General features: G+C 36.3%; 1 protein-coding gene across 19 annotated transcripts in view; it reads right to left on the reverse strand.

Moving 5' to 3' along the window:
- PEAK1 (pseudopodium enriched atypical kinase 1) overlaps positions 1 to 27,316 on the reverse strand; it is a 306,616-nt gene that overhangs the window by 92,101 nt on the left and 187,199 nt on the right. The gene's annotated exons all lie outside the window — the stretch shown is intronic.

The following is a 27,316-nucleotide window of genomic DNA, read 5'->3' on the forward strand; positions in this document are numbered from 1 at the left end:
TGAAGTCAAGACACTGCATCCATTTTATCCCAGGCTTATTTCTTTATCCTTCAGGAAAAGATGTCTTTTATACCAGAAACTATCAAACAAGCTAACAGATGGCAAGGGCACTGAATCAAGTCTAATTTGGGTTGAATTCAAATTTGATTATCTAGAGACATGAAAGCAATATACCTATATTAGCATCAGATGCCTAATGCTGATAAAAATGTTATGGAAGCATGATACAGAAGAGAGTTTTCTGGACTTAAAAGATCCCTTCGGGCTAACTAGTTAGAAAACTCTGGCAAAGTCACAAATTCCTTCTGCCTCAGGATCCTTTACCTACACAATGGGATGACAACTGGTCTTCCTTTCTATAAGATGCTGAGAGGATACAATGGAATATTTTAAATTTCTTTTCTTCACTGGGTATGGTAAGCAGAATAATGACCCCACAAAGACGTCCAAATCCCCAGAACCTGTGAAATTGTTACCTTATATGGATTCTCCCTTAGAGCTGTCTGAAGGAATGCAGCCCTGCCAAAACCTTGATTCTAGCCCAGTGAAACTTATTTCAGATTTCCAGCCTCCTGAACTCCAAGATAATAAATGTATTGTTTTAAACAATTACGTTTATGACAATTTGTTATAGCAGTAATAAGAAAGTAACACATTGAGTTTGGTCTCAGCTCTGACACTTTCCCTGTCCATGTATCCCTGGGCCAGTTATTTATGTCTTTGGACTTTAGTTTCCTCATCTGTCAAATAAGAATTAACAATAGCAACTACCAGCTGTTACAGAGATCGAACAGGATAACCAAGTGCTACAGCATAAGTGATTAAAAATGGCAACTATCCTTATATTTATTGCTTATGTTATACTAAGGAAATATAATGCAATTATTTTTACACAACCTACATTCAACTTATAGTTTCCATATATACCAGAGATGTATATTAAAACTTCTATCACTAAAGTTATTGGTAATATATTGATGTACAAGTCATTAGTTTGTTCTTGCAGATCATAAAGTTGAAGTTCTTTTAGATCTCAAAGTTCCCAAAGGGAAGAAGCAATATATATGTAATTCATTTTAAACCCAGGATTTTAAATCCAGTAAAAAGTCAAGACTCTGCACTGATTTTGTCCTTAGATTACCTCCATACCCTTCAGGAAAAAGTGTCTTTTGGACCAGACAACTTTTGATAACCAAAGATAACACTTAAAATAGGAATCTGAAGGAATAGGAATCCTAAAATAGGAAGAAAAATCATTGATTAAGAAAATAAATTCAGGCTGGGCGTACTGGCTCACGCCTGTAATCCCAACACTTTGGGAGGCAGAGGTGGGCAGGTCACCTGAGGTCAGGAGTTTGAGACCAGACTGGCCAACATGGTGAAACTCCATCTCTAGTAAAAATGCAAAAATCAGCCAGGTATGGTGACAGGTACCTGTAATCCCAGCTACTCGGGAGGCTGAGGCAGGAGAATTGCTTGAACCTGGGAGGAGGAGGTTGCAGTGAACCGAGGTTGCACCAATGCATTCTGGCTTTGTGTGCTCAGGGCAACAGAGCAAGTCTTTGTCTCAAAATAAATAAATAAATAAAAATAAAAAAATTTTTAAAAATTTAAAAAATCACAAGGAAGTTTAATGATTTGGGTTTTTTTAAGCAATATTCAGCTAGTTTACGTTAGGAATGATTATCTACAGGGTTTTCTACTTCTAGATCTGTGCTATTTTATTACAGTAGAGATCAGCAAACTATGTCCCATGGGTAAAATCTGGTCTTCCATCTCTTTTTGTAAATAAAGTTTCATTAAAACAGGCAAATGCATCCATTCACACATTGCCTATACCTGCTTTTGTGCCACAAAGGCAAACTGAGTAGTTGCAATAGAGACTATGCCCTGTAAAACCTAAAGTACTTAGAATTGGCCCATATACAAGAAGTGTACTATCCCTAGTGTTACAGCATATTACTTCTCAAAGCATGTAAGTTTATTTTATCTTATAAGGTGTTTCAAAACAATAGATAAAATGAATTTTCTGCAAAGTATTAAGGTTACACAAATAAAGGAATATTGTGGCTTGATGTACCATACAATATTAAATATGGATGAAATTCTGGATAGTACAGGTTCTATGGCTCCACTGAGATACCATGGAGGTGAGTTCAATTCTGGCTAAATAATGTTGATTTATTAACAGCAAAATTACTCAGCATATAAATGCTGAGCAAAATAAAATAATGACTTATTACTGCTATGATTATTATTCAATAAAAGCAACTGCAGGCCGGGCATGGCGGCTCACGCCTGTAATCCCAGCACTTTGGGAGACCAAGGTGGGTGGATCATCTGAGGTCAGGAGTTTGAGATCAGCCTGGCCAATGTGGTGAAACCCTGTCTCTACTAAAAATACAAACATTAGCCAGGCATGGCGGCGGGCACCTATAATCTCAGCTACTCAGGAGGCTAAGGCAGGAGAATCACTTGAACCCGTGAGGGAGAGGTTGCAGTGAGTCAAGATCGCGCCACTGCACTCCAGCCTGGGAGAAAAGAGCGAAACTCCATCTCAAAAAAAAAAAAAAAAAGTGACTGTAAACAAGTTTGATCATAATTTATATTCAGAATTGATCATGATTAAAAATGCAAAATACTGTTTCCTTCTCTAGTGTTTTCATAAAACATTTATTCATTATTATTTACTGAGTTCCTCATCTTATCCTTTTACAAGACTCATACAAGTTATGTTTTCTTATGATCAAGTATGGGAAAGAACTAATAACTATTGGATATGAAGATGTTCTAGAAACTAAAATATACAATCATTGAATTTTCAAAATAAACTTATAAAGAAAGATTTTTCATTTCCATTTTATAGATGAAGAAACAGACTCGGGGAAAGTGAACATTCCCTCCAAGGTTAAGCTATTAGAGCCATTAGGGTGGCTAAGCTGGGAATTCAGCCAAGGTTTTTCAGTGGCCAAGGTTCTCTTTTTAGTACTTTTCCTAGTTCATAATATCTCAGATTCAATGACCTCTTTGGTATACTTGGTATTGAACTGTTGGTCCAGTTGACTACCTGTTCAAGTTCTTTGGATTTAAAGCTCCTTTTGAGAAAATAAAAAATTAGCCTTGCTTACTTGGGGAGGTGGAATAGCCCTAACTTTGGGAAAAAAGGTAAGTCAGGCTCCTAACTTTTAAAATAAATATCAACTCTGCTATTTATACAATTGTGTCATCTAAAGCACATGGATCTCCTCTGGACTCAACAAGACAAAATACAGACGTACCAGAGACTCATAAGAGAATTTGACAAAAATTTATTCAATCCATTTTCTTTCTAAAGTTTGCTTGTTCCTATTCAACAGAGGCCAGACAAAGGACATTTTATTTATCTGCTCTCCTCACTAAACTCTATACTTGTATGTAGATCATCTACAAACAACAAATCAGGGCAATGTTATCTCAAAAGTCCTATGAAAAAGTCATAAATTAATTCAGATTTAATGTTATGACCCTGGCTTTTTATAAAGAGTGATATCAGAAACATCTCATCAGAGAGCATTTCTAGCTCTTTTACAAAATCCCAGCCTGAGATATTTGAATTCTTATACTTGATGCCCCTTATATAAGGATCAATGTAATACCTCCTAAAGTTCAGTATTAGCAAAAGTGATTTTTTCATTTATTAGCAATAAACATCTTTTTAAAGGAACACATAAGCTTGAAATCTGAAAAAAATTCTTTTGAATAAAGAAAATTCTGAAAGATCATAATTCCCTATGCTGAATGTATTCTGAAAGCAGTGTTTGTAGTCAGAAAAGACTGAAATCCAATTAACTGGAACCCTTCATTAACTGGAATAATGTTCTATGCAATGCTTTTGAGAAAAGGAAATAGAACAAGATATGCAAAAATTAGGCTTCGGGAGAATCAAGGTAAAATAAAAAATTGTCCCTATACACAAAGAAATTAGCTTAGTAGGGGAGTAGAAATATATAAATAAAATGACAAAACACAGAAAATGATCATTAGGACCCTAAGATTTACAGATAAAGAGTTCTGGGAGTTCAGAGATCATTTCTACATGGCTTCCAGTAGAAAAAATAAAGATTTTAAAAACAGGTGACTACCAGATGCGGTTGCTTATGACTGTAATCCTAGCACTTTGGGAGGCCGAGGTGGGTGGATCACGAGGACAGGAGTTCAAGACCAGCCTGGCCAAGATGGTGAAACTCCGTCTCTACTAAAACTACAAAAATTAGCCAGGGGTGGTAGCAGGCGCCTGTAACCCATCTACTTGGACAGCTGAGGCAGGAGAATCGCTTGAACCTACACGGCAGAGGTTGCAGTGAGCCAAGATTGCACCACTGCACTCCAGCCAGGGTGACAGAGTGAGGATTTGTCTCAAAAAAACAAAAACAAAAACAAAAAACAGGTGGCACAAACCTGGGCTTACACGATGAACAGGATTTATTTTCCTTCTTGTTTATTAAGACATTATTTACATACAATAACATTCACCAATTTTAAGTGTACAGTTTGATAATTTTTGTTATTTATATACAACTGTATAACCAACATAACAATGAAGATATAGAACAATTCCCTCACTCAAAAAAAGTGTCCTTGTGTCCCTTTGTACTTGATCCCTTTTCCCTAACTCCTGGCCTCAATAACCAGTTTAATCTGCTGTCAGTCACTATTGTTATTCCTTTTCTAGAATTTCATATAAATAGAATTATATATTACATAGTAGTCATGTTTGACTTGCCTTACTTACCATGTTGTTTTTGAGATACATTAATCTTGTGTGTATCACTATTTGGTTCCTTTTTATGGCTAGTATGATTCCATGGAATGGATATACCACAATGTATTCCTCTCCAGTTTTCAGCTATCATGAATAATACTATTATAAACATTCATGAACACATTCCTGGGTGGGCATGTGTTTTCATTTCAGTTGCATAAACACCTTTGTATCAGTTCATTCTCACACCTCTATAAAGACATACCCAAGACTGGGTAATTTATAAAGAAAAGAGGTTTAGGCCGGGCACGGTGGCTCACATCTGTAATTCCAGCACTTTGGGAGGCCGAGGCGGGCGGATCATGAGGTCAGGAGACCAAGACCATCCCAGCTAACATGGTGAAACCCTGTCTCTACTAAAAATACAAAAAAAAAAAAAAAAAAAAACATTAGCCGGGCGTGGTAGCAGGCGCCTGTAGTCCCAGCTACTCGGAAGGCTGAGGCAGGAGAAGGTGTGAACCTGGGACGCGGAGCTTGCAGTGAGCCGAGATTGCACCACTACACTCCAGCCTGGGTGACAGAGCAAGACTCTGTCTCAAGAAAAGAAAAAAAAAAGAGGTTTAATTGGCTCATAGTTCTGCAGGCAGGCTGTACAGGTTTCTGTTTCTAGGGAGGCTTCAGGAAACTTACAATCATGGCAGAAGGCAAAAGGGAAGCAAGCACATATTCATATGGCCAGCAGAAGAGAGAGAAGGGAAGAGGAAGGTGTCACACACTTTACAACAACCAGATCTCTCCTAAGAACTCTATCATGAGAACGGCAATGGGGGAGTCCGGCCCCATGATTCAATCACCTCCACCAGGCCTCCAACACTGGGAATTATAATTTGACAAGAGATTTGGGTGGGGACACGGAACCAACCATTTCAACCTTAAAATGAAATTGCTAGGTCAAATGGTGAGTGGCTTAACTTTATATGGGTATTACCACTATATTGTTTTTCAAAGCTTTGTACCATTTTTGCATTCCCACTTGCGATATATGAGAATTCCAATTGCTCTACAACCTCATCAACACTTGGCATTGTTGGTCTTTTGTTAAAATTTACATTTGTCAGATAAGTGATGTTAAGCATCTCCCCATGCGCTTACTGACCATTCATATATTTACTGTGAAGTTCATGTTCAAATCATTTGCCCATTTTAAATTGGGTTTGCTTACTGAGTTGTAAAACTTCTTCATGTATTCTAGATACAAGATCTTTATCACATGTTTTGCAAAAATTTTGTCCCAGTTTGTGGATTGCCTTTATAACTGTCTTTTGGAAAGCTAGTTCTTAAATCTGATAAAGTATAGCTATCCCTCAGTGTCTGTGGGGGATTGATTCTGGGACCCCTGAGGATGCTCAAGTCCTTTATATAAAATGGTATAGTAATTGCATATAACCTATGCACATTCTCTTGTATACTTTAAATCATCTCTAGATTACTTATAATACCTAATACAATGTAAATAACTGTTGCGCCGTATTGTTGAGAGAATGACAATAAAAAGTCTGTACATGTTCAGTACAGATACAACCAACCTTTTTAAGAAAAATATTTTCGATCTGTGGTTGGTTAAATCCACAGATGCAGAACCCATGGCTATAGAAGGCCCACTGGACATTTAAACGATAACTTCTTTTAGTTTCTGCTTTTAATTATCTTTTTCTTTTTTTGAGATGGAGTCTCGTTATGTTGCCCCTGCACCTAGTCAATGATCTTTTAAAGAAATCTTTGCCTAACACACGTAACAAACACATTTCTCTGTGGTTTAATGTACAAGTTGAATACCTTTGTTACACTTAGATTTATGATCCATTTTGAGATATATTTTATATTTATATTTATTTTTGTCACTACCAGACTGTTTTGATTACTACAGCTTTACAGTAAATCTTGAAATCAAGTAGTTTGTCTTCCAACTTTACTCCATCACAATTGTTTTAACTATTCTAGGTTGTTTATCTTCCCATATAAATCTAAAAACAACTTGTCCATATCTTCAAAAAACCTGTTGTAATTCTGATTGGAACTGCGGTGAATTTATGTCTATTTGAGGACTGCCATCTTAACATATTTTTGAGTCCTCTGATCAATGAAACAGTACACTGCTCCATTTATTTAGGTCTTCTTTAATTTCTCTTTGCAACATTTTGTATTTTTCAGTGTATAAGTCTTTAATATGAGGGATCTTTGAAAAGTTCATGGAAAATGTGTATTATGGAAAAACTGCATGGATTTCAAAATTTTTCTGCACCAAATAAACTCATACTAAGTTGTGATAGCATGTCTGAATGGGATCTAGTTTGAGGTATTAAAAAGAATAAGACATCAGTTTGAAAAGAGTCCTTATCAGAGAAACATTAAATCTGCTAAAATTGAAGCAAGAACAAACATCAACTTTATAGTAAAGCTTGGGTGGAAGCATGGTGAAGGAACTGATGCCTTATGAAAGTTTATGGGGTTAATGCCCCCAAAGAAATCAGTAGTTTACAAATGGATAACTTATTTTAAGAAGCAACAACACGATGCTGAAGATAAAGCCTGCACTGGCAGTCCATTCACATTAATTTGTGAGGAAAAAATTAATCTTGTTCTGCCCTAACTGATGATTAGCAGCAGAAACAATGGCCAATACCATAGACATCTTATATTAGTTCAGCTTACATGATTCTGGCTGAAAAATTAAAGTTGAGCAAACTTTCCACTCAATGGGGGCCAAAACCATTACTCCTAGATCAGCTGCAGACAAGAGCAGAGATTTTAATGGAAATTTTAAACAACTAGGATAGAGATCCTGAAGCGTTTCTTCAAAGAATTGTACAGGAGATGAAACATGGCTTTACCAGTATGATCTTAAAGACAAAGTACAGGCAGGGTGCGCTGGCTCACACCTGTAATCTCAGCACCTTGGGAAGCTGAGGCGGATCATTTGAGCCTAGGTGTTCAAGATCAGCCTGGGCAACACAGGGAGACCCTGCCTGTACAAAAAATAAAAAAAAAAAGCTGGGCATGGTGGCATGCACCTGCAGTCTCAGCTGCTCAGGAGGCTGAGGTGGGAGGATCACTTGAGTATGAGATGTTGAGGTGGCAGTGAGCTTTGCTACTGCACTCCAGCCTGGGTGACCAAGAGAGACGCTGTCTCAAAAAAAAAAAAAAAAAAAAAAAAAAAAAGGCAGGTTGTAGGGAACACAAAGTACAGTCAAAGCAATGGCTACCAAGACGTGGAAATGGTCCATTTAAAGCAAAAGTGGACTGGTAGCCAGCAAAGGTCATGACAACAGTTTTTTGGGATGCTCAAGGCATTTTGCTTGTTGACTTTCTGAAGGGCAAAAGAATGATACTATCTGATTATTATGAGAGTGTTTTGAGAAAGTTAGCCAAAGCTTTAGCAGAAAAATGCTGGGAAAAGCTTTACCAGACAGTCTTCCACCACAGCAACATTCCTGGTTCATTCTTCTCATTAAACAAGAGCAATGTTTTGACAGTTTTCATTAGGCATCTGCCTCAATGTTCTGATTTGGTTCCTTCCGACTTCTTTTGGTTTCCTAATCTTAAAAAAATTCTTTAAAGGGCAACTCATTTTTATTCAGTTAATAATGTAAAATATACTGCATTGATGTGGTTAAATCCCCAAAACCCCAGGTTCTTTAAGGATAGACTAAATGGCTGATATCACTGCTTATAAAAGTGTCTTGAACTGGATGGAGCTTTTGTTAATTAATAAAGTTTGTATATTTTTTCATTTCCACAAACTTTTGGAAGTCTTTATGTTTTTTGTTAAATTTATCCTAAATACTTTGTTTTTTGATGCTACTGTAAATGAAATTGCTTATTAAAATTTCATTTTCTGAATGTGTACTGCTAATATATAGAAATGAACTGATTTTTGTATATTGACTGTGTATAATGCTACCTTGCTAAATTTTATTATCTTTTAAAAAATTCATTAGAGTTTTCCACATATATGACCATGTCATCTGTAAATAAGGCTAGTTTTAATTATTCCTTTCCAATCTGTAAGCCTTTATATTTTGCCTTATTGCACTGGATAAGTCTTCTAGAACAATGTTAAATAAAAGTGGTAAGAGTGGACATCCTTGCCTTGTTCCTGACATTAGGTAGAAGGCACTGAGCTATTCATCATCAAAGATGAATATAATGCTATCTGTAGGTTTATTTGGTAGATAACCTCAATCAGGTTGAGGAAATTTCTTTTTTTTCTTTTTCTTTTTTTTTTTTTTTTTTTGAGATGGAATCTCACTCTGTCGCCCAGGCTGGAGTGCAGTGGCTCAATCTTGTCTCACTGCAGGCTCTGCCTCCCAGGTTCACGCCATTCCCCTACCTCAGTCTACTGGCGACCACCACCACGTCTGGCTAATTTTTTTGTATTTTTAGTAGAGATGGGGTTTCACCGTGTTAGCCAGCATGGTCTCGATCTCCTCACCTCGTGATCCACCTGCCTCGGCCTCCCAAAGTGCTGGGACTACAGGCGTGAGCCACCGGGAAATTTCTTTATAATACTAAAGTTTCCCCATCACCACTTTGATATAAACATTTTTATCATGACAAGATGTTAGACTTTGTCAAATGTTTTCTCGCATTTATTGAAATAATTTTTTTTTGTGGTCTCCTACATTCTATTAAAATGGTGAATTGTGTTGATAGATTGTTCAGATGTTAAACCAACATTGTAACCCTGGGATGACTGTATTATTCATTTTATTTATTGCTGGATTTAATTAGCTAACATTTTGTTAAGGAAGTATGCCTCTATTTTCATGAGGACTGTTGGTCTTTAATTCTCTTTTCTAATATTTCTTGGTCTGGTTCTACAATCAGGATATTCCAGCCTAGGATACATAGTAAGACCCCATTTCTTGGGGGAATACAGTGGTTATTCACAGGCACAATTACAGTGCACTAAAGCCTTGAACTTCTAAGCTCAAGTGATCCTCCTGCCTCAGCCTACTGAATAACTAGGACTAATGGCACACACCACTGCGCTCAGGTATATTTTGCATTTTTTCCCCCAGTTTCTCCTTTCTGATTCACTAGACCAGAAAGGCTATACGTTTTTCCATGTGTGGGCCATTGCTACCCATTTCACACTGCACAGATTACACTTAGTTCCTGGTTGCAAGTGAGTGTGGGGGTGGTGTGGAGAGAGAAGGGAATGACATACTAAACTACTCAAGGAAAGGTATGAAGGTAAGAAATCATATGAACAGTGAGATGCAATGAGATGAGCAATAATATAATTTGAAGTTAGGATTAAATCATGTACATTGTTGAATACCAGTTAGATCTAAGAGTATGGCTAATGAAATATATATTTTAGACAGAAGGATAATATAATCATATCTATACTCTAAATTAAGATTAATGTGCATACACTGTATATAATGAACTGTAATACAGGCAATGACTGCAGGTAGGGAGAATAATAAAGAGGCAGTTCCAGAAGTGCAGGTGGGAGGTAGTGAGGTCTTAACTAGGCTAGTGGCAGAAAGAATAGAAAGGAAGGATTGGAAATGAGATGATTCAGCAAATGATTGATGACCCTGAAATTTTTCAATTATCTGAATTATCACAAAAAGATAAGATTTTTATGGTTATTTGGAGGGAGCGTACACATTGTTTATATAATAGTGAGGGCTATTATACAAGCAAATCAATGTAAAATAATTTCTTTATATGTATGAGCATAGTTAATTTGGTGAACAACAGACAATTACATACTGTGATTATAAGGGTTTTAGTATCAGTTACCATATAGTGGGTACTCTTTAGTTAGGATATACCTATATAGGTGCTAAATTAAAAATCAATCTTATATCTCAAATTTACTTCCTAGTAGAGTGTAATGCTGCCATAATTGCAAGCCTAATTATGGGGTTGTCCATACTGCAGTCCCATCAGTACTCATACACCAAAGGGTCGGGCCTGTGAAGACTGGAAAAAGAATAAAGTCTCTTTTGACTGAGATACTACAAAAACAAAAATGACTTTCTGGCTACCATTACTGCAAAGAATAAAACTCAATTGAAAACAATATGTAGCACTTAAAAAGTACTCATTATCTTCAAAGCACCATTTTAAACTAATTGAGACTCTAAATTCATTGGTTCTACTATAATTTTATACCCTAGTAATTTTATATGCTAAAATTCATTTATTAATAGGCCATACTTTAGTTGAATATTTGTTAAATAATTATATTTTGACTCGTGCAAATTTTAAAATACATGTTGAGAAGCATGTAGACATCAACATTTCCTCCCTCTTCCACAAAAACAATTCACAGATGTTAGCAATTTAGGTAAGACAAAAGCAAAAGATAATTGGATTTTTGTTTTTCAAAGTGGGGCAAGACTGGAGGAAGAAAAGATGGTCATAATTAACTAGTAGATAAAAGGGTAAAAGTGTGCTCCTCAATGAAAAGACTGTCAGTTAAAATTCTTCATGAGAAGTTTGGTAAAAAACAATGGAGTCTTAGTAAAATTATTTGGTTTTAGAGAGTTGATTAACAAAAATGTACTATGCATTGAGGTTTGATTTACTTAAAAGTTGCAACTTTTACTCAGAAGCTTCAAGGCATTTCAGAAAAAATTAAATGCCTTTTAAAAGTTGTCTTGTTACCACTTAGATGTTACTTGACTAGGGAATACATCCCTTTTATCAACATATGATTGGAGCTGATAGGTATATGCGAAATTACCTGAGATACTTTAGTAAAAATAATTATAATGTTGCCAATATAATAGCTCACTACAATTCATACAAGTTAAAATTAAAAAAACGGTGGAGAACCAGTTAATCATCCATCAAACTGCTTTTAAAATAGGCAATATGTATCAAAACATCCCCAGGCAAAACACAATGAAACAAAGTAAAAGCAAACAAAGTACATTAAAAATTCACGTCTTTTCATCTTGCAATTAATTTCTAGGAATTTATATTAAAGGAAGGTAATGATATGTTCAATGATTAATCTATATGCACAAATAAGTTTCCTCAGATATTTCTATGTGTTATTTATGACAGGGAAATGACAATCTATATGTCCCGTAGACAGTATAGCAATAGGAGAGAATATTATAGTTATTAAAATGGAGATGATTACTTAGTTGAAAAATGTTCATAAAATATAACCAGATTTAAAAAATAGATTAGAAACTAAATACAGAATAATCCTAGTTTTGCTAAAAACAATGTATACAAACTTAATAAAAAAGATTGAAAGACTAATAAATAACAAGATATTGAATGGAAATGTATGTCTTCCAAATATTCTACTATGAAAACAGAATTCATTTAATATTTATTGTTTTCATAATCAGAAAAAAATAACTTCGAGTTACTAAAAAACTGTAGCATATGCCCTTTACCCACACGTAATGTACTCTAGATATTCTAGGTCTGATGGTTATACATAAACTTTCTACTCTGTCATTGCAGTTGTGAATGAGCCCAGCAAAGATCATTTTAACATCTATCACGTGGTCAGTCACTTGGGAGGGATTATATAAAATTATTATGAGTTTGGGGACCTAAATGATTGCTCTGTTGTAGACCAACACTAAAGTAAGACTATGGGTGTCCTAGGCAAGATTTGTTCTCTAGAGGTGAGAGGGCAGTGCATTAACCAGGTTTTATATTAAATGTCTTCATCATTTGTGAGCAGCCAGATGGTTGCTAATACGTGTAGATATTTTGAAACATAGGCTGGCTGATTTCAATTAGCTTTGAAGTGAGACAAATGATAGTGAGGATCTGTACTGCTAAGCCCAGGGGTACTGAGAGAATATTTTCTTACAGATGAATATCCCATCAACTAGAGTTCCCATTTATATAATATAGCTAATAGGTTATCCTGGAACACATGTGCTGTTGGAAGAATCTCTTTTATGAAGCACCTAACTGGGCAAACATTTCATGTACACTATAAGAAAACCAGTTAATGTGAGAGAGAAAAGAAAATTTTAAAAAAAACATTATAGCCCATACGCTTGTATTTCAGAATGTACTAAGAAGTTTTGTGAAGGATTTTGGCTGCAAATAAAAATGTTTCTAAGATAATCTGCAGGAATTTTGGGCCAAATCAAAGGCTCTGCCTGAAAAGATTACTAACCGAACAAATGTTGGCTTGCCCAGGTTTAGCATGCAATGCCAATTTTAAGCCATGTTCCTCAAGGTGCCAGCTGTGTTCCTGATGATTCTCCTCTACACTATACTCAGAAAAAGAGTACAGCAAGAATGCCACTACTGGGGCATATGTTGGCCTCAAAAATTCAGATGAGTTAGGATGTAATGGAATTAATTCTTTTTTTATTCTTTTTCAAAATAAAGTTGAGGATCTAAAATTTTTCTGAATCACAGGAGTTCTAATGGACATTCAGAAAAATGATTTGACCCAAGTTTTCCAAAGGAATCTAATGAATAACTTTTTTAAACATGAAATAAAGTAGAAACATAAAAAATACAAATGAAAACATACATTTAACCTTTTTCTTTCATAGAAAACAAATCACAAAATTTGTTTCTCCTTTCGCTCTCCTTGTTTGCTGCCTTACAAATGAAATGTCTCACATTGAGAAAATTAAACAGTTTTTAACGATTGTTTCATTCCACTCAGTGACAAGGATGCTTGTTATTAACTATTAAATGCCTACTATAATGCAGACAGTACACTCTCCAAGTGTTTCATATATATTACTGCTAATCACTAATTGTCCCAATGACCTCATGCATTTTACAGACTAAGGAATTTTCATTTTATTTTGATTTTATAGACTAAGGGATTGAGAGTCAAATAAATGAAGTAACTTGACCAAGGTCACACAGGTTCTACTCCAGAATCCACGTTCCTTTCACATAATGATAGTTAAGTGGGAAAATCTCTGTTAATCAGCTGGCCTTGGTGATTCATTTTTCTTGCAAGCAGAAGCAATGAAAGGCTCTTCTGGGTCCCATCCTATAGCCCTCTGGACAAACTCCAGACAAAGCCTGCCAGAACTCCAGAGAAAGCATGGAGTTCCCACTAATAAAAGGGCATGTCTTCCAGAGGCTATTTTCTTTGCCACAGAAAGCACAGCATTAAGAAATAGTTCAAAATGGCAAAATAAAGCTCAAACAAAGCTAATCTTACACGCAAAAAGTCAAACAGAGTAAGAAGACAGGTGACACAGGTAACAAGGACAACTATTTAGACTTTTGCCACTCAAAATGCAGTCCACTAACTAGCAGCATTGGTAATACCTGTGAGCTTGTTAGAAATGCAGTGTCTCAGGCCCCACTCCAGATTTAGAATCACTCCATACTTTAGTATGTATATGAAAATTTGAAAAGCAATAATTTTAATTATAATTAAGCCACTAGTGACCAAATGATGGCCAAAACTGGTCTAAAGAGCTAGAAATTAGCACATAGCCAACAAAGCTTCCAGAAACAAGATATTCTAATGCATTTCCCTCATTTGATTAATATTGTAAATTGTGAATTCACTTTCTATGAGCCCTTTTGAAGCAAACTTGGAAGTCATTATTCTATTATTTCAATTCTACCTGGTAAGAACTTAGTAGCATTTGCACCTTTCACTAACTCACTCATAGTTTCCAACCAAGTATAAGAAAAGCAGGCCGGGTGCGGTGGCTCAAGCCTGTAATCCCAGCACTTTGGGAGGCCGAGACGGGCGGATCACGAGGTCAGGAGATCGAGACCATCCTGGCTAACACCGTGAAACCCCGTCTCTACTAAAAAATACAAAAAACTAGCCGGGCGAGGTGGCGGGCGCCTGTAGTCCCAGCTACTTGGGAGGCTGGGGCAGGAGAATGGCGTAAACCTGGGAGGCGGAGCTTGCAGTGAGCTGAGATCCGGCCACTGCACTCCAGCCTGGGCGACAGAGCGAGACTCTGGCTCAAAAAAAAAAAAAAGAAAAGCAGCAGCACATGTTTAGTCAGAGTCTTACCTTAGAGTAATCAGAGCCAAGATATGTTTTGTGGGGATTAAATACATTTGTAAGCAAGAGCTGTCTTCACCAAAATTCAAGGTTTTCCATATGATTTAACTATCATAGCAAGCAATCTGGATATTACCCCACAAAACACATTTTTGTGTGTGTCAACAGTAGTCTCTAATACTGTGGCTAGTGGAAAGAAGCTATGGATTATTTTGTCAAGACAAAAGGTCTTGTAAAAACAACTTACTTCTCTTAAATAGCATGCCAATACTCAAACAATTAGACTAGTAGGAAGAATGGTAATGCATTTGATCATAGAGAGAATGCTTAATTAAATCTGTTAAGTAATTGATTGATGATACTACCACTGTCCTGTTATATAAACTAAAACATAAAATTACTGTTGGATCCCTCCCTTCACTGAAAACAGTAGCTATGCCAGATAGTTAAAAACAATTTCTGGAAATAGCTGACCAGATGATGAGTTAATTTTAGAGGAAAACAATAGCCTAATTTGAGATTTTATTTTTTTACTTATTTATTGCTTATATTTATTAGGTTTAGAAAACACTCATATGGAACAACAATGAAGACTGTGTCAAAATCTGTCCATTTGGTTATATTTCAAGAGAACCCTTTTTAAAACCAATTTTAGTCATTTTCTTACTTTTTTGGTCAGGGTTATTCTTTATCACTCATAATAATTTAAAATATCTGAATCAAAATCCTCAAAATGTTTACAAAATAAGTAGTAGCTTTTGTTTTTTTCCTACTTTAAGAATCTAACCAAAGGAAAACAAATTCAGACCAAAAGACTGAGATATTTTTTGGTTTCTAATTAGACTCTTCTACTTTATAACCTTGTAAACCGAACATTCTTAACATTCTACAACAAAAAGCATTGAAAAAAGGTTGGTTCACACAGATACTATCATAATGCAGGAAAAGGATTTGTGACAGAATTCAATGTTCACACTAAATAAAATTTTCTTAATTATCTAGTTTTTACTAATACACTGGTCTTTTGTCTGATGGTGCCTTTCTTTCTGTGCTTTCTTTTCTGTTGCAATGACTGTCAACTTTGCTTAAAAGAGGACTGATTTGTCTCTGACTTATCAGATGGCTAAAGTCTGCCTTCTTTGAGTAAGCTCTTTTAAAATGCTGTTTTAGAAAGGTCAATTAGTTCCAAACAAAGATATTCAGTTCAGTAAGCAACTCCTATAGAGACACTTCCTACAGAGATAAGCCAATATTTCCTGTTGTGCTGCAGTATACAAAGGGGCAAAGGAAGCTGTAAGTGAATGCACACTGCATCAGTTGGAGTCCCCAGAATTTATAATTTCTCACAGCACTTACAGGAGATTTCCACTGAGCTGCTACACCAGCATTTTCTAGAATTTTGCTGAATTATTTCATTTGTATGGAGAGAGGTGTTTCAAAATACATCCAATCTATCATGAAATCTGGATAATTTTTTTTCTCTTTGGTGATTTTTGGTTTGGCCCATCTCTTTCCATTTCCACAGTTGCACCTTTCACATCTAGTTTGTTCTGGTGGTCTCCCATCTAATGTCTTTGCCTCTAGGCCTTCCCACTCCATCCATATGCAATCACAAATACAATGTTCCTCAATTAATTTCATCATGTAACTTGCTTGTTCAAAAATTTAAAGTAGTTCCCAATTTTTCAGCATATCAAACCCACTTTTCTTAGCTTAGGTTTCAAAATCCTCCACATTTCAAATCAATGGTTATTTTACAGATGAGAACACGAAGGCACTTTGAAGTAACTTGCCCAGGGTTACACAGTTAGGGGAATTGACATTTCAGCTCAGGAAATCTGATTTCAGAGTTTAGGCTTTCAAGTATCACACTACATTATTTCCGTTAAGAGTTTGGTGTGTAACTGTTACGTTGCAATTGCATTGTATTTGTCTCCAGATATTTCCCCAACCACATTATTCTGAGACAGTACATTTCATTTGTATGTTCACATAAAACCTATATATAGCAGACAATTTATTTCATTAGCTGATGCTATACTAGAATGGTTTTTCAGATAAACCATAATGCCAAGATTGCAACTGCCTGGAGTAAAAGATCGATAAAGATATAGGTGGTTAAAACTGTTTCCATCTATTTATATCCTCATCTGCTGCAATTTCTGCTTAAAAATAGTTGTGACATTAAATTTTCCTATAAGGTGTTCTGGTCCAGAAGTAAGCAATGGTGCCATCTGAGCAAGACTTTCTATAGATATGTGTGTGTGTGTAACTATGTAATTTATGTACATATATGGCAATTCTAGAAAGAAGTAGAAAAGGTACACCAAGCATGAAGTTATGTAATCTCTAACACTTGTAATGTTTAAATTTAAAAGATTTAATATACTCTCTGTTTTTCATATATGACAAAACCAACAGTCATAAAGAAATGGCCCCTTCACTGAGAAAATATTGTGAATGTGTATTTCATAAGAGAATGCAGCTAGCCATAGTCTTGTTAAATGCTAGGCAAAGTTCATGTAAATTAAATGTTTATGCTTAGTTATGCTTAGCATTATGCTCTAAGTATTTATTCAACCCTTAACCAAGAAAATAAAATCAATACTTTCTTCTTAATTCTGTCAAAGTCACAGCAACTGAAAATAAATGGATACATATATATATATATATGTGTAATGTAATACAGACAGGAAAGACCATTACGAGGAAACAGAACAATAGTTCTCTTTTCTCTAGTGGTTTTTTGCATTACATTGTCAGTTAAATATTCTAAAGATATTTCAAGAAAAAAAATCCCTGTCTTTGATATTTGATCTGAGATGTTTGAAAAGAAAATCTGAAACATTATCATTTACAAATCCAGACATTGACCACATAAACATATAAAGATGAAGTTATCATAACGAATTAGGTATTCATATGTTTCACTGACAAAAATCCATTGTTCTACGGTTTTGCAACTAGTAAGTTTATGTCCCAAGTTCATGATATACCAATATATCTGTTCTTAATATAAGACAATGAATAAATTTGTAACAGGATCCAGAAATAATTAGCCACTCCAGAGGGTGTTGTGGAATTTGAAAACCAAGATGCCATGTATTTTCTCTGACGCTATTTTCTGAATAGTCCAAATAAAAACTTGGAGGAAAGTTCAAAGCCCAAAAATAAATCTGTCTAATGAAAAGACAGCTTGAGGAAGTTCTGCATATTCTTTTGGATGCAGAAAAGAGCTACTGTGAGAAACACCTCACTCTTCGTAAGTCAAGATGAAAACTGAGGATAATATCATTCTACCAGAATAACAATAGTTACCACTTACATAATATGCCAGGCACTTTTCATCTGTTTCCTTTAATCCCTCTACTTCCTTATAAAGTATTACCACCCCTATTTTACGGACAAGGAAGTTGAAGTTCAGAGAGATTGAGTGATTTGCTCATAGACCTAGGACTGGATCATACACTTAGATCATGGTATATCTGAACTCTGGACTTACATCTATCTAGCTCCAGAGTCTATAATTCTTTCTATTTTGCCATATGGTAGTTGTCCTCAACCTTTAATGCCTGTCACAATCATCTGGAATCTTTATCAAAATACAGATGCATGAGTTGCATTCCCATAGATCCTAAACCGGCAGGTCTAAGATGGGGCTCAAACATCTGAAACAGTTCAGGTGCTTCTGATGTGTATAAAAAAGAGAACTTGTATTTATTATTAGACTGGAAAAACAAAAATGGCAATCTAGAATAAGTTTATCATTTTGTAATTACTTGTTTTTCAGCAAATTTACTAATCTCACTACACACTTTGTAGGCATCCATTAAATCGTCCCATTTTCTAACATATGATATCCCTAAACAAATAAAGGGGATGGAATAGTATAAGTAAGACAGAGGCATACTCTCTATAGTAGAAAGATCAAACAGGGGCTGACAGTTTTCTACCCATAATATGAAAAATGAACAACATACAGACAAGAGAAGTAGAAGTAAGAGCAATATTGCTCTAACATATTAATATAGCACATACTTAGCATTAGACTGAGAAGAATAAAACCACATAAATATACAGAAAATAACAATTTAAAAGAGTTCTGGGTTTAATATTCAGAAGTTTATAATTTATAGAAATGAGATTTAAACACTTTAGATAAACCATCTCCAAAATGTTTTATGCTGTTTTGCTGCAGAGAATAAATAAGAAAAAAGTCCTATGATTTGATACTTTTTCTAGTAAATATATTTTTCTCTTAATTAAGAAAATGAGGCTGGGCACAGTGGCTCACGCCTGTAATCCCAGCACTATGGGAGGCTAAGGCAAGAGGATAACTTGAGCCCAGGAGTTCAAGACCTTCCTGGACAATATAGCAAGGCTCCATTTCTACTAAAAAAAAAAAAATAGCCTGGTATGGTGGTACTTGGGAGGCTACTCAGGAGGATCACTTGAGCTCAGGGGTTCAAGGTTGCAGTGAGTTATGATCACACCACTGTACTCCAGCCTGGGAGACACAGACACTGTCTCGAAAAAGAAAAAAGAAAAGAAGTTGATATTCTACATATATTATTTTATCTACTCATAAATATTTGTTGGACACTTACAACATATAAGGTACTTTACTACTTCTAATCTTTTACCAGTTGCATTATAATACCACGATTCTCATGTTCTAACATTTATGAACATGTACTTCTGAGTGGGCTCACAAAAATTATAGGGTGGCTAGCAGGCCTGTTCTGGGTCCATATGGGTCATCAAAGATATGAGTTGACAATAAAATCATGTGAGATAATTTGCTTTAGCCTGGAACTTCCGCAGAGCTTCTGATGCAGGACTTCATTTAATAAAGTTTGACCTGCAAGGGCCCTTAATGTTGCCTGGTCCAAAGTCCTCATCAAACAGATGAAGACACTAAGGTGTAAAGAGGGAGAACAACTGGATCAAAATATCACACCTCTGCCCAGAACTTGCTGCTCTTTCACAGTCTAGCACAAACCCTGAGAGGATGGGTAGGTCCCAGGCAGGGCCCAATTATGACTTTTGTGGGCTTTTGATACTTGTCTTTTTGGTGCTTTCCCCATTAAAAAAATTAAAAACTATACTTTATGACCACTTTGGTATGAAGACAAATATATTAATGTTATATATTAAAATACTTTGTTCAACAGTAAAAGATATTTTTCTTCTAATTTTAAAAGACATTAAGCATTTTCATGTACCCCTAAAAGTATTGAGGACCCTAGGTTCTAATGGGATAAGCTAGCCCTGGTTTCAGGTCCTTCATTTGACAGTTTAAATCAGCTTTACTCTCCTCTAGAAGACTTGGTTCGGCCATAGGGGACTCTTTATGTGGCTTCTCTGACTCAGGATGTATTGGTCATAGAAAGTTTGGCCTTTTATTATCAGGCTACTCCAGAGGTTCTCATTCCAGCAGCCAGTCAGGACCTACTTCCCCATTCTGAACCAGGCAGTCCCCTAGAAAACCATTCCAAGAGATTGCGGAGTACTCAACAGAGATCACGTACCAAGCCTCTGGGAAAGAAAACAATCTCCAGGGCCTCAAATAAGACATACCTTTCTGAAGGTCTTTCTACTACATTTGAAAAAACATTAGGCAGAGCACTTCATTGAAGTTTAGCACCTTTCACGATGTGGCTAGTAATAACCTGCAGATACATCCTTACTCTAAGAACACAATGAAGATTTGCTGCACTAGGTATGATTTTGTTTCCAATACATTCAACTGTGTGAAAAGGTTACATGATTCATAAAATGGCAAGCAGGGAAAAAATAAAATAGCAAATTTCCTCTATTTACCTAATTTCACAAAACTGCCATCTTAAAGCAGAATTTATTATTCTCATGACACTCATCATTCTTTTTTCTTTTTAATTAATTAATTTATTTTTTAAATTATACTTTAAGTTCTAGGGTACATGTGCACAACGTGCAGGTTTGTTACATATGTATACTTGTGCCATGTTGGTGTGCTGCACCCATCAACTCGTCAGCACCCATCAACTCGTCATTTACATCAGGTATAACTCCCAATGCAATCCCTCCCTGCTCCCCTCTCCCCATAATAGGCCCCGGTGTGTGATGTTCCCCTTCCAGAGTCCAAGTGATCTCATTGTTCAATTCCCACCTATGAGTGAGAACATGCGGTGTTTGGTTTTCTGTTCTTGCGATAGCTTGCTGAGAATGATGGTTTCCAGCTGCATCCATGTCCCTACAAAGGATACGAACTCATCCTTTTTTATGGCTGCATAGTATTCCATGGTGTATATGTGCCACATTTTCTTAATCCAGTCTGTCACTGATGGACATTTGGGTTGATTCCAAGTCTTTGCTATTGTGACTAGTACCGCAATAAACATACGTGTGCGTGTGTCTTTATAGCAGCATGATTTATAATCCTTTGGGTATATACCCAGTAATGGGATGGCTGGGTTATATGGTATTTCTAGTTCTAGATCCTTGAGGAATCGCCATACTGTTTTCCACAATGGTTGAACCAGTTTACAATCCCACCAACAGTGTAAAAGTGTTCCTATTTCTCCACATCCTCTCCAGCACCTGTTGTTTCCTGACTTTTTAATGATTGCCATTCTAACTGGTGTGAGATGGTATCTCATTGTGGTTTTGATTTGCATTTCTCTGATGGTAAGTGATGATGAGCATTTTTTCATGTGCCTGTTGGCTGTATGAATGTCTTCTTTTGAGAAATGTCTATTCAAATCCTTTGCCCACTTTTTTATGGGGTTGTTTTTTTCTCGTAAATTTGTTTGAGTTCTTTGTAGGTTCTGGATATTAGCCCTTTGTCAGATGAGTAGATTGCAAAAATTTTCTCCCATTCTGTAGGATGCCTGTTCACTTTGATGGTAGTTTCTTTTGCTGTGCAGAAGCTCTTCAGTTTAATTAGATCCCATTTGTCAATTATGGCTTTTGTTGCTGTTGTTTTTGGTGTTTTAGACATGAAGTCCTTGCCCATGCCTATGTCCTGAATGGTATTACCTAGGTTTTCTTCTAGGGTTTTTATGGTTTTAGGTCTAATATTTAAGTCTCTAATCCATCTTGAATTAATTTTCATATAAGGAGTAAGGAAAAGATCAGTTTCAGCTTTCTACTTATGGCTAGCCAATTTTCCTAGCACCATTTATTAAATAGGGAATCCTTTCCCCATTTCTTGTTTTTATCAGCTTTGTCCAAGATCAGATGGCTGTAGATGTGTGGTATTATTTCTGAGGGCTCTGTTCTGTTCCATTGGTCTATATCTCTGTTTTGGTACCAGTACCATGCTGTTAAATTCGGTATTGATGGAACGTATCTCAAAATAATGAGAGCTATTTATGACAGACCCACAGCCAATATCATACTGAATGGGCAAAAACTGGAAGCATTCCCTTTGAAAACTGGCACAAGACAGGGATGCGCTCTCTCATCACTCACATTCAACATAGTGTTGGAAGTTCTGGCTAGGGCAATCAGGCAAGAGAAAGAAATAAAGGGTATTCAGTTAGGAAAAGAAGAAGTCAAATTGTTCCTGTTTGCAGATGACATGATTGTATATTTAGAAAACCCCATCATCTCAGCCCAAAATCTCCTTAAGCTGATAAGCAACTTCAGCAAAGTCTCAGGATACAAAATCAATGTGCAAAAATCATAAGCATTCTCATACACCAGTAACAGACAAACAGAGAACCAAATCATGAATGAACTTCCATTCACAATTGCTTCAAAGACAATAAAATACCTAGGAATCCAACTTATAAGGGATATAAAGGACCTCTTCAAGGAGAACTACAAACCACTGCTCAGTGAAATAAAAGAGGACACAAACAAATGGAAGAACATTCCATGCTCATGGATAGGAAGAATCAATATCGTGAAAATGGCCATACCACCCAAGGTAATCTATAGATTCAATGCCATCCCCATTAAGCTACCAACGACTTTCTTCACAGAATTGGAAAAACTGCTTTAAAGTTCATATGGAACCAAAAAAGACCCCGCATTGCCAAGACAATCCTAAGTCAAAAGAACAAAGCTGGAGGCATCACGCTACCTGACTTCAAACTGTACTATAAGGCTACAGTGACACTCATCATTCTTATGAGTTTTACTTTAGGGTCCCCATGCATGAGGCTCAGCTAAAGTCCTCTCCTCTCCAATAAATCAACATTAATAACTTCTCTCATCACTAGAGGTATCTGATTCCTGACCATTTTTGTCATATACGTTCCTTTTCTTTATCTGTTTCTTTCTTTTCTTTTTTCTTTTTTTTTTTTGAGACGGAGTTTCACTCTTGTTGCCCAGGCTAGAGTGCAATGGCGCAATCTCAGCTCACCGCAACCTCTGTCTCCCGGATTCAATTGATTCTTCTGCCTCAGCCTCCTAAGTGGGATTACCGGCACCCACAACCACGCCCAGCTAATTTTGTATTTTTAGTAGAGACAGGGTTTCACCATGTTGGTCAGGCTGGTTTCGAACTCTCAACCTCCGGTGATCTGCCGGCCTTGGCCTCCCAAAGTGCTGGGATTACAGGTGTGAACCACAGCACCTGGCCTTTCTTTAGCTCTTTCTAACCTTTGATTCAACAAATACTATTTTGTGATTAATATGTGCCAGCTATGACATGGTATATACAAAGATTAATAAAACAAGACACCATTCTCAAAGAGCTAATTTCAAGTGAGGGGGAGAATAATATAAAATATACCAATATTTAAGACAAGGAAAACATTATAAATGCTATTATAAAATACTTATTGGGTGAAGGAAGTGTCTGGAAAGACATCATGAGGTGACAGCATTTGAGATAAGTCTTTTTTTTTTTTTTTTCTTTTTTTTTTTTTTTGAGACGGAGTCTTGCTCTGTTGCTCGGGCTGGAGTGCAGTGGCAATCGATGCAACCTCTACCGCCCCTGTTCAAGCGATTATCCTGTCTCAGCCTCACAAGTATGTGGGATTACAAGTGCGCATCACCACACCCAGCTAATTTTTTATTTTTAGTAGAGACAGCGTTTCACTACGTTGGCCAGGCTGGTCTCGAACTCCTGACTCAAACGATCCACCCACCTCGGCCTCTCAAAGTGCTGGGATTACAGGCATGAGCCACTGTGCCTAGCCTGAGGTGAGTCTTAATGAAGACAGATTACTCAGATTTGGAAAGAAGGTGGAAGAGAAACAGCATAGAAGAGACAAAGAAACAATGAGTGGGATCTGTTTATCAAACAGCAAGAAGTGAGCTGGGCACGGTGGCTCATACCTATAATCCCACCAATTTGGAAAGTGAGGTGGGATGACTGCTAAAGGCCAGGAGTTTGAGACCAGCCTGGGCAACACAATGAGACTCTGTCTCACTGTGGTGGGAGGATCACTTGAGTCCAGTAGTTTGAGGTTACAGTGAACTATGATTGTACCACTACACTCCAGCCTAGGAGACAGAGTGAGACCCTGTCTCAAACAAGACAAAACAAAAACCAAAAACCAAACTAAACAACAAAAACCCAGTAAGAAACATAATTTTGTTTATAGCATGTAGTACTAGTATGAAGAAGTAAAAACCAAAATTAGGGCATAATATAAACATCTAAAAGGAAAAACAAAGATCCAAGACTTTGTGTTTAGTTTGTATTCTCTATAGGACCAGCCCATCGTTGGGTGTAATATATAATATTTGATGATTGATTTAAGCTGTCATAAAAAGCATCAACAATGTATACAATAATTCAAAGGCATCTAATAATCACAGTAAATCAACAGTGATTTAAGGTACTTAAAAAAAAGGCCCCCACCCAATTCATAATAAAATAGCTTCAGTTAATTGAGAATATATGTGGGGGAAACCATTCTTACCTTTCTTGCAATACAAATTCAACAGTTAAAAAAATTATAATAGGCTCCACTAATTTCATGATGTTTCTTCAGTGAAGCTCAGAAATAAATGTTACATATAAGTGGGTTTCAATAAAAAAGGAATCTCTACTGGTTTAACCTACTCTGTCCACTTTTCATCAAGTCTTTCAAGACAGGTGCAAACTGAATTTAATAAGAAAATTGCAATAGCTTTGCAAGCAAAGGGAGGGAGCTAAAATTAGACAAAAGTTTTACTGAGAACAAGTTGCACTTGCATAATTAGGTATAACTCAGGTAATTAAAGATGACATCTTCACTTTGGTAAACTGCCCAAATTAAAGTGAAAGATCAGAATTTTCTTGTAGTAAAAAAAGTTTTAGAGTATAATTTTCTTTTCAGATATGGGCAAAAATTTCAAATTTGAAAAATAAATATAGATTCAAACTTCCAGAAATAAATGATGGGTTAAATATTTGAGTAATTAATTGCATATGAAATTGTAATATATGGAGGTAGAATGCAACAGCTGTTCATCTAATAATATATTTTAAAAGCTAAATTTATAATAGAGCAATTGTTACACTCATTTCCTCCAAGCAGTAGTCTACTCACTACTGAAGTCTTGATAATCAATATCTTTCTACACACTCACACAAATTCATTTTCTTAAAAGTACTTCTGACTATGTTTAAATAGGTATACTGTGAAATTTGAAAAACAAAACAAAACAAAACAAAACAGAGGTATTACTTTAATACTACTATTATGACCCAAAGCAATTGTGAATGTTTCTTCAAGAGTGGCCCACAGCCCACAGGAATCATACTTACCTGAGATGCTTGCTTAAAATGTTGAGGCTTACTCCAATAATTCCTGGATCTCACTGAGATACAAAATCATTGCCCTTATCATTTTAATCAGTATTCTCACTTCCCTCTTTACTCATATTAAAATCCATGAACAACCATCAGTTTTTCATTTTGCAAACACTCTCTTGACCCTCCTTCCCTCTCTTTACTAGTAAAATGCCAACCCAACCATGAGCTTACACCAAACCTGCTTCTGAGCAGATGAACAGTGCCAGGAAACACACACACACACACACACACACACACAGTGCCAACTGTGCTCACTTAAAATTTATTACCACAAATCTCAAATGGGGATTTAACACCGTCAGATACAAAATCCAATCAGTTCTTTCTATATATTTACCTTTCCATTTTCTGATAAGTTTTTCACCAATCTTCTAGTCTTCTCAAATCTCCAACATCCCTTCCCCAGGTCACTTGCTACTTAGCCTCATACTTCAGTGAGAAAATAGATCCAACCAGATGAATTTCGTCTCATGTTCCCACAAATTCTACCAACCTAACTGTATCTACTCTCACACACATTGCCTTTTCTACCTTTACAATGGAAGTAGTGTTCATGTTTTTCTTTAAGGACAACCTTTCTACTTGTGGCCAGGATCTCATCCACTTGTAACTTCTCAAGGAATGTTCTTGAAATACCTTTCTTCTCTTTTTGTTTTGTTTTGTTTTAAGATGGAGTCTTGCTCTTGTCACCCAGAGCTGGAGTGCAATGGTGTGATCTCTGCTCACTGCAACCTCTGCCTCCTGGGTTCAAGCGATTCTCCTGCCTGAGCCTCCTGAGAAGCTGGGGTAACAGGCACCTGCCACCACGCCCAGCTAATTTTTTGTATTTTTAGTAGAGACGACGTTTTACATTATTGACCAGGCTGGTCTTGGACTCCTGACCTCAAGTGATCCACCCGCCTCGGCCTCCCAAAGTTCTGGGATTACAGGAGTGAGCCACTGTGCCAGGTCCTTTTTTCTCTTTTGCATCATCAGTTTCTCCATTCCAGATAATTCCCACCAGTGTATGAATGTGCCATAATCCCATTCATCTTAAAAAACAAAATAACTTTCCTTTGTACTCAGGTTTCCCTCTAGGTACCACTGCATTTCTCCATTACCTTCGAAAGCAAAACTCCTTAAAAAGAGTGCCCTTCACTTTCTCCCTTCCATTTTCTCCTCAATCCACTTAGTTCAGGTTTTTGTTCCCATCAGTTCACCAAAACTCTGCTAATTAAGGTGTCCAAAGACTATATTTCCCCTAAGGCCACTGGCCAATTCTCTGTTCTCACCTTATCAAACCTATTATCATCATTTCATATAGTTGATCACTCCATCCTTCCTGGAATATTTCCTTCTCTAGCTTCAGGGTTGCCACACTTTTCTGGTTTTCTTTCCAACTCGTTGGCCAGCTCCTTCTTAGCCTGTTTCATTGGCTTCTTCAGTACTAGATTTCTCAATGTTGGAGTGACCAGAAATATCCCTTATCTCTCTTTTCCCGTCTTTATCCATTCTCTTGCCCTAGGGGTTTTATCCAATCCTGTCTGTATATCATCTAATTTATGTTTTATTACTCCCAAATTTTATTTCTGGTCCATTTATCTCTTTTGAACTGTAGTATTTTTTATATAACTGTCTTCGTGACATCTCCACTTGGACATCACACTTAACAACAGTTCCTTCTTATAATTATTAGTTAATTCAGTTTTTACCATTCCTTATTACAATTTGAATAAAACATATTTATTAAAACTTGTTTTTTTTTTTTTTTTTTGAAAGACATAGGGTCTCACTTTGTTGCCCAGGCTGAAGTGCAGTAGCATGATCATAGCTCCCTTCTGCTTCAAAT

Source organism: Macaca fascicularis, chromosome 7 (genome assembly GCF_037993035.2).
Source record: "Macaca fascicularis isolate 582-1 chromosome 7, T2T-MFA8v1.1".
Lineage (NCBI taxonomy): Eukaryota > Metazoa > Chordata > Mammalia > Primates > Cercopithecidae > Macaca > Macaca fascicularis.